Genomic DNA, 9,200 nt, shown 5'->3' with positions numbered 1-9,200 from the left:
TCCCTATATTTGCCCATCTTAAACATCGTCATTTTTGAAAACCCAAATAAGGACACAAATTAAAATTTTATTTCCTTCCACAAATAATTGTAAAGGAATGTAAAAAAATCTTATAAGTAGAATGACAGCAAAGAATTACTGTTTGGCTTTCTTAGCCGGGGTTTGTTCAGGTGTTCCCCCTTCTTTACAAGCAGGACAGAGCTTGGATTCTTAGCCTTAGTCCTGCAACATTTTCTCAAATTTTAAAATGCAAGTTTTGGAACACAACCTAATAAAACTGATTATTGGAGCCCTATTCTTAATGGACAATGACAAAAAGAACAGTAAGGCAAAGCTTGATTTATGTTTTAGTGTAGGGCAGTTCCTGAGAATGCACAATCCCATCTCAAAAATGGTTGTATTTATAAAGCTGGATATGGGTGGTGTAATAAATGTGCAAACACACTCAGCGTTTGAGATATGCCACAAAAATAATGGCGGAGAAAATATTTGCAGTTTTGCAAATTTCGAATTTAAATTACTGTTAATGCTATTTTCACGCATAACAACCTCGCACTATGGCCACACTGACCCAAACACCCGTCTGATTTGCAATTTCCATTTCTAAATATTTGTTCGCAATGAGAATTCGCAAAAAAAACGGAAAGACGGGCACAGCAGTACAATATTTTAGCGTTCAGGAAAAAACATGGGCAATACAACCATTTGTGAATAAATATGTGCTGAGAAAACTTTATAAATCACACCCATTGTATTTAGATTGAATTTATGAATAAAAAAAATCAAGAACAACATTTTTTTTCTCTAACTACTTGCATATTCAACCTTACCTGTAAAAGCTATTGTTCTTTATCACCATAGCTATTTGTAAAGTGTTAAGTACCTTTAATAAATAGCATCAGTATGTGCAAAAACATGTCTGTATTAGTACATCTCTACTTGCAGTTGTAAATGAGGCTTGGTAGTATCAGTTGGTCAAATCACAAATCTTATGAAACACTGTCCATAAATAGCACCTGATTACACCTTGGAGATTTGTGTACCAATAGACTTAGTTCTGTGTGTTAATATTATCAACAGAATGGCTTTTGCCAAGGCCTATCAGGTAGCATTGGTCTGTCATCAAATAGGGAGAAGCCAGGACTAAAAGAACTGATAAAGACCGAGAGCCATCAATACAAAGGCAAAATAAGAGCTGTACATGTTCTCAGTGTCTGTGTATAGACGACATTCAATTGTGTTGTGCATGCACATCCCCCTGTACAGGTTATTTAATCTGTGACTTCCCAATGTTGCCACCATATCTCTCAACTGTTAGGTAAAAGGCTTTATATGGAGGGTTAGGGCATTTGGAGCAGCCCTATTTACACTGCATTTATACAGTTATGGAGTAGATTGATTCAGTTCAATAAATGATATGGTTGTTGTTGTTAAGTTCCTGGGTACTACTATTTCTGATTGAATTTGCCCAGTTTTTGACCCTAAAGGTTGCTATACACAAGCAGATTTCGGCACGTGAAACAACCAATTTTAGCACAAACCCATAAAATCCTCCACTTATATTGATGGGACGCAATCAATCGTATTGTTCCAACAAAGTCTCAACAGACGATCGGACAGGTTTAAACATTTTTGCCATGGAACGATGAAATTGATCAGTGGAAAGTGATCATTATTAAAAGATTGTTCATTGTGCATGCCTTTTGTGAAAGTAAACAAAGGGACAGACAGTCATTGGTCAATTTATATGAGATCTTGGAATCTTCTTTTAGTCTTGTAGCCTCTTCTTGACCATTGGGATAATCCTAATTGCTCTCACCATTCCTGACCCTGGCCTGTCTGATGATTCCAATGCTTAATCCTTGTCCAGAGCTCCTACCCCTGAAGTTTTGGGTGCCCCCACAAGGAATACTACAAGACAGCCATGAGCCAGAGCATTGATAACATTGATACTGTATAACTGTATGTTTGGGAGCAAAGCTCAAGTCTATCTTTGTGGACCTATGGGAGTAGATGAACATGGAGTTGTAAACAACATCTAAAATAGAGAGACAGGTCAGGAGTATAAGCATTACAAATACAAATTTAAAATTAAAGGAAAACTATTATCTGCACCCCACTTGATATCACAAGTAATCTTTTTCACCGAGCAACTGAGGGTGTTTACAAATAGGAAAAGTATGTGAATCGGAGTCCACAGTATATTAGTACATGATTAGACGTTTGCTGCTATATACAACCATAAATGATTTATGCTGAGGTTAATGCTCCTCACAAAAAAGAAGGACCAAAGAAATAAAACATTTTTTGATACCACCCTATGTCAGGAAATTCTTCTCATGTTTACTTTTTTCCATATCTTCTTACCACAGTTACTTTTGGGGACAGTGCCTGGTGAAGGCAACACAGACTTGGACTTAGATCTTGTCATCTGCTGCTCATTCTCTAAGCAGCCTTGCTTTGTGGAAAAAGCAGATTGACAGATTGGCAGCATCAAGGGCAAATAAGGTCTTGAGCCGTATTAAAAGGGGCATAGACTCAAGGGAGGAGGGGGTCATTCTTCCACTGTATAGAGCACTTGTAAGGCCCCATCTAGAATAAGCCGTACAGTTTTGGTCTCCATCACTCAAACAGGACATTATTGTATTAGAGAGGGTACAGAGAAGGGCAACTAAGCTGGTAAAAGGTATTGAAAATCTTAGCTATGAGGAAAGACTGGCCAAATTGGGGATGTTCACGCTGGAGAAGAGGCGCTTAAGGGGTGATATGATGACTATGTATAAATATATAAGGGGATCATATAACAATCTCTCTAATGCTTTATTTACCAGTAGGTCTTTCCAGCTGACACAAGGTCACCCATTCCGATTAGAAGAAAAGAGGTTCCGCCTAAATATTCGGAAGGGTTTTTTTACAGTGAGAGCTGTGAAGATGTGGAATTCTCTCCCTGAATCAGTAGTACAGGCTGATACATTAGATAGCTTTAAGAAAGGGTTGGATAGCTTTTTAGGGTTATGGAAAATAGCTCATAGTCCAAGTTGGTCCAGGGACTAGTCCGATTGCCATTTTGGAGTCAGGAAGGACTTTTTCCCCCTCTGAGGCAAATTGGAGAGGCTTCAGATGGGTTTTTTTTGCCTTCCTCTGGATCAACTGGCAGATAGCTAGTTAATAAAAAGAAAAAAAAAAAAAGGTTGAACTCGACGGACATGTGTCTTTTTTCAACCTTACTTACTATGTTACTTACTATGTTACTATGTTACATAATACTGGCTTTAAATATAGGACTTGTGGAAAACTGATGTGCTCTCTCAATAAATCAAGTTCATGGCTATGCAAAGCTCCTGGGGTCCTTCTAACTTTACAGTCTTTAAATTAGACGAGTGAGGTCATAGGACACGTTTTCAGATTCTTCTGATTAATGTTGCACCAAATATTGTTTCAGCTTCTCGTGTTAAAGTGTGGGATAGAACGGGTGAGAAACTGAACTTTACCTCAAATTACCTGATAGTGACATACTGTAGCACTTACAGCCTGGGTGTGGCAGACATTTTTAACGGTCAATAGTTAAAAATAGAAAGGCAAAACTGCATGGATAATTCAAATACTATAATTACATATACAGGTATGGGATTGCTATCTAGAATGTTCTGGATGGGGTTTTTCAAATAAGGGCTACTAAAAAAATTATTGAAACATTAAATAAAGCCAATTGGATTGTTTTGCCACCAATTTGGACTCATGCAGCTCTGTTACAATCAAGAACAAGGTAAATTAAATAATATCAGAATTATTTGCTTAAAATGTGCCTTTGTGATTGGATTAGTGGAAGAGTTGATATGCCAAGGACTTCCCACACCAGTCAGTTGAACTGAAGAAGCTGCTCGGATGAGTAGTGAAACGTCTTCAATGATTGCTCAGCAAGTCCAGTTGGTTTATAATTATTATTTTGGATTCGGCCGAACCCCCGAATCCATCGTGAAAGATTCGGCCAAATACCGAACCGAATCCTAATTTGCATATGCAAATTAGGGGTGAGAAGGGGAAACATTTTTTACTTCCTTGTTTTGTGCCAAAAAGTCACACAATTTCCCTCCCTCCCCCTAATTTGCATATGCAAATTAGGACTCGGATTCGGTTTGGCCGTATCCGAATCCTGCTGAAAAAGGCCGAGTCCTTGCCGAATTCTGAACTGGATTCGGTGCATCCCTACTTAAAATGTTCTTTGTGAGTGGTGGCTTTTCCATAATTCGGCTTTCCAGAAACCCAATATCTAAGAAGCCCATTTAAAGGGGTGGTTTAACTTTAAGTTAACTTTTAGTATGCTATAGAGTAGCCACTTCTAAGCAACTTTTCAGATGATCTTCATTATTTTTTTTTTTATATAGTTTTTGAAGTATTTGCCCTTCTTCTGACTTTCAAATGGGGGTCAGTGACCACATCTAAAAAGCAAATGCTCTGTAAGGCTCCTACTTTTTATCACTCATTTTTCTATTTGGGCCCTCTCCTATTCATATTCTAGTATATTGAAATCAATGTGTGGTTGCTATGGTAGTTTGGACACTAACAACCAAATTGCTGAAATTGCAAACTAGAAACCTGCTGAATAAAAAGCTAAATAACTCAAAAACCACAAATAATAAGAAATGAAAACCAAATGCAAATTGTCTCAGATTATATTAAAAGTTAATTTAAAGGTGAACAGCTTCTTTAAGCAAAATAACATCATATACCTCATTGGAGGTGCTGATGAACGTAAACGAAACAGATAGCTCAGAACATGCTGGAAATGAGTTTGATAAATGTCTTTTGTGTTTATTCCAAAGGGAAAAACTGTGAAGTTAAAAAAAAGTTCTTTCAAAGCTGTATTGGTATGGGAAAAAGAAGAGACATTGTGGAGACTTAAGAATCAGTGGCATGCTATTACAACCACAGGCATCTAAATAGCATTATTTATGCACCAACAACAGGGAAACATGCGCCGACCTGAAGCAATATATTAACCTGCATATACAAATGACTTTACACTCCTTGTTTTCTACCCTCCACCTTATGATTGCTCCTTTCTTTTGAGTCAGTTTATCTTATGCTCGAGGCAGGTGTCACACTGTAGAATTCAAGATTTATTACATCTTCCTTCTCAGCTTATCATGCGAGGTGTTTTAAAGGAACAGTTCAGTATAATATAGTTAGTTAGGCAAAAATGTAATGTATAAAGTCTGGAGTGACTGAATGTCTAATATAACAGAAAGAACACTACTTCCTGCTTTTCATCTCTCTAACTCTGAGTTAGTCAGCAATTTGATGGGTGGCCACATGGGACATAACTGTTCAGGGAGTTTGCAAATGATCCTCAGCATGCAGCTCAGATTCAAAAGCAACAGTTATGACCCATATGGCCTTTCCTCAAGTTACTGATTGGTTACTGCCTGGTAACCAATCAGTGGAAACCAAGAGAGCTGAAAAGCAGGAAGTAGTGTTCTGATATATTAGACATCCAGTCACTCCAGTCTTTATACATTACATTTTTGGCTAACTAACTATATTAGAACCATTATTTTATTTTGCACAGCCTATCCATTTACCCAGTTTTTATTTTTATGTTGAACAATTCCTTTAAAGAGACAATAATGCTAAAATAATAGTTGCCATAAAGTTAACAGTCTGGGACTTATTTAAACAGGGACAGCAGTCAATTATTTTCCTGAAAAGCTATTTTTACCAAGTTTACTTTTTCTCTAAAGAGTGTTATAAACTGTTTTTTCACCAGCATACCCAAGCCTTCTTTGCCAATGCCAATGCATTATGCCAATGTTAAATAGAGAGACAATATGTCTTATTAGTAAAGGCTGATAATGCAACAGGCAATAAAGGTACATTATACATATTATAAAAGGAACTGCTCACTGCTAAACCAACATATACATTGTTGTTTGTTCTTGTGTATGAATCTCTACATTACAGCCAGTCGACTAAATGCATTAAATATTAGGCCAGACTGATGAATTTCTGTCTTATCTAAATATTTAAACACTTTGCAAGATAACATACCAAGGTTGCTGAACCAGGAAGCTAATACTGTCTGGATCATACTATGTACCAAGGATATTTTAGGTAAACTATTAACATGCGTATACAGGGGGGAGGTTGAATGTTGCATAACTGAACCATACAGTATTGTGGAGATATATTATCTGCTGATTAATCTTGTCTGTACATTTCTGTACATTACATAACTGGTTTTAACGTGCAGTATGAGATTATTGGGGTTTATTGCATTAGGTTTTATAAAGCTCTGGGTCTGTTGTGCATTATTATGTCTTGGTTTGGAGAAACAGTTAACAGACCTCAGGGACAGGTGTGGTATATACACCAGATATATACAGTTGTGATCCACTTAATAAAGCAGTAAATTAACAGCAAAACAGATGTATACTGGATGTATAAAATGTATACTCGATTAAAATCCGTAAAGAAAAGCACCTTTCATATGGGAAAAGAAAAGAAACCTTTACGAACATTATACATATTTGTGACATTTTTTTTAAGAATTTTTCTGCAAAGCAAGTGATAAAATCAGAACTGAAACGTAAAGGGGTGGTTTACCTTTAAATTAACTTTTAGTATGTTATAGAATGGCCAATTCTAAGCAACTTCTCAATTGGTCTTCTTTAATTTTGTTTTTTTAATTATTTGCCTTCTGCTTCTGACTCTTTCCAGCTTTCAAATGGGGTCACTGACCCCATTTTAAAAACAAATGCTCTCTAAGCCTACACATTTTTTTTATTGCTATTTTTTATCTTATATTACCTTTCTATTCAGACCCTCTCCTATTCACATTCCAGTCTCTTATTCAAATCAATACATGGTTGCTAGGGCAATTTGGACCATAGCAACCAGATGGCTAAACCTGCAAACTGGAAAGCTGCTGAATAAAAAGCTAAATATCTCAAAAACCACAAATAAAAAAATGAAAGCCAATTGCAATTGCAAAATACCACTCTCTACATACATGTAAAATCTAAAAGGGAATTATTGTTAATATAAAAATGTGTATACAGCACTGTATATAATTAGCAGCACTATTTTAGTTAAGAGATACAAAAGTGCTGTTTAACTTGTTTACTTATTATATATCTCTAAATCTCACCATGAATGTGTCCCACAGATGTAAAATGAGAGTATTTCTCCCTATAAATCACTAATGCTAATTTGCAGTACCCTTAATAACCCCTTAACCATTCTGATACCATGTATTGAAGGGTATACTATGCTAGGCTCTAACTCAGTGATCCAGTGTCGGACTGGGCCGGCAGGAAACCGGGAAAAAACTCGGTGGGCCCCCGGCCCAGTACCGGTCCTAGATAGGCCCCCCGAACGGAAATAAAAGTTGTGCGGCACTGTTTAACTGCCATTGGCGCATGTGCGCAGTGGGCCTGAAGTTCGCGCATGCGCGCGTTGGGCCTGACGTTCGCGCATGCGCACAAGTTTTTGCGCATACGCACGGGGCCCCGAGGTTCACAACCCGGTGGGCCCCGACTGCACCAGTCCGACCCTGCAGTGATCCCCAACCAGTAGCTCATGAACAACATATTGCTCTCTAACCCCTTGGATGTTGCTCCCAGTGGCCTCAAAACAGGTGCTTTTTTGAATTCCAAGCTTGGAGGCAAGTTTTGGTTTCATAAAAACCAGGTGTACTGCCAAACAGAGTCTGAATGTAGGTTGACAATCCACACAGGGGCTACCAAATGGCCAATCACAGCACTTATTTGGCACCCCAAGAACATTTTTCATGCTTGTGTTGCTCCCCAATTCCTTTTACTTCTGAATGTTGCTCACAGGTTCAAATGGTTGGGGATCTCTGCTCTAACTGAATGTTTTACTTTAGGAGCTCCATGACTAATCACAAAACTAGAATTGTTTGTCTACTCATGTATGGTTTATCTGGAATGTTAAACCTTTCAACCACAAAATTGCTGGATGAACTGTTTACCAAGTTGACAGCACACTGCAGTAAAGCAGCTTCTATAGAACACCATATCTGCAATTTTCACTGCTGCTCCTTCTCACGGAGCTAGTGTAAGTAACACTTTAACCCCCCCTACCCCATTAAAAGCAGTCATCAATTAAAGGAAGGTATTAAATATTTTATAAATACAAGTAGTCATAAGATACAAAATTGCAGCAGGAATAAAACATTATATTTCTCCTTACTGTAGATTTAAATCATTAAACCCAAAGCTGTGTTTGAGCAGCTTATACCTCTATTTATTTATTCTGATGAATGACATATTCATGCTCACTAGTTCTTACCTTGTGGATTACCATTGATAACACTGAGTCAATTAAACTGACTGCACAAGGTGTTTTTTATGTCAGGTTACTGGCTTTCAGCATTTACACTTTATTTTCTGGCAGAATTGTCCAAGGTAATACCGATATCAGCAGTTTTATTTTACAGGCTATGAGAAAAAGTTAAAAGGCTTGTTTCTGCTGCAGCTATCCTTGTATGATTCACTTATCTTCGTGTTCTGAATGGTCATGTTTCCAAGGACATTACATGCACCCTGCTACCTTTTGGAAGAGGTTTATGACACTAGACAAGGTGCATTATACTAAGATTAGTACAGTCTGGCTGGAAGGGTGTGAAACACCAATACTGTCCGATTTATAAGGTGATTCACTCACTACAGTAATCCTGGATTTACTAAATTGATGTAAAGACAGAATCTTTTCGAGGATCTGTCAAGCAGGATGATTTTTAAAATGAGCAACATTTATTTTTAAGTGACTGGATGAAAGCACTCCTCTGCAAAATATGGTTCTATCAGCTGTACAGTATAGCAGAAATGAAAGGGTGAAATGTTCTTTTGTTTTTTTTATATTTGCTTCATGATTGGTAATTTTTCTGGGGCTTAAGGGCAGATTGGCAAACATCTGTTTGGCTACTATGGGTGTGTAGAAAGAGTGTGACTGATGCAAAGACACAGCTACAAGGACTATAAATCACTCAACACTAGGGATGCACCGAATCCACTATTTTGGAACCAAATCCTAATTAGCATATGCAAATTAGGGGTGGGAAGGGGAAAACTTTTTTACTTCTTTGTTTTGTGACAAAAAGTCACGCGATTTCCCTCCCCACCCCTAATTTGCATATGCAAATTAGGATTCAGATTCGGTTAGGTCGGGCAGAAGGATTC

The sequence above is a fragment of the Xenopus laevis genome, chromosome 4L, assembly GCF_017654675.1.
Source record: "Xenopus laevis strain J_2021 chromosome 4L, Xenopus_laevis_v10.1, whole genome shotgun sequence".
Classification (NCBI taxonomy): Eukaryota; Metazoa; Chordata; class Amphibia; order Anura; family Pipidae; genus Xenopus; species Xenopus laevis.
The sequence above is the reverse complement of the archived record's forward strand: the minus strand, read 5'-3'. Positions refer to the sequence as shown.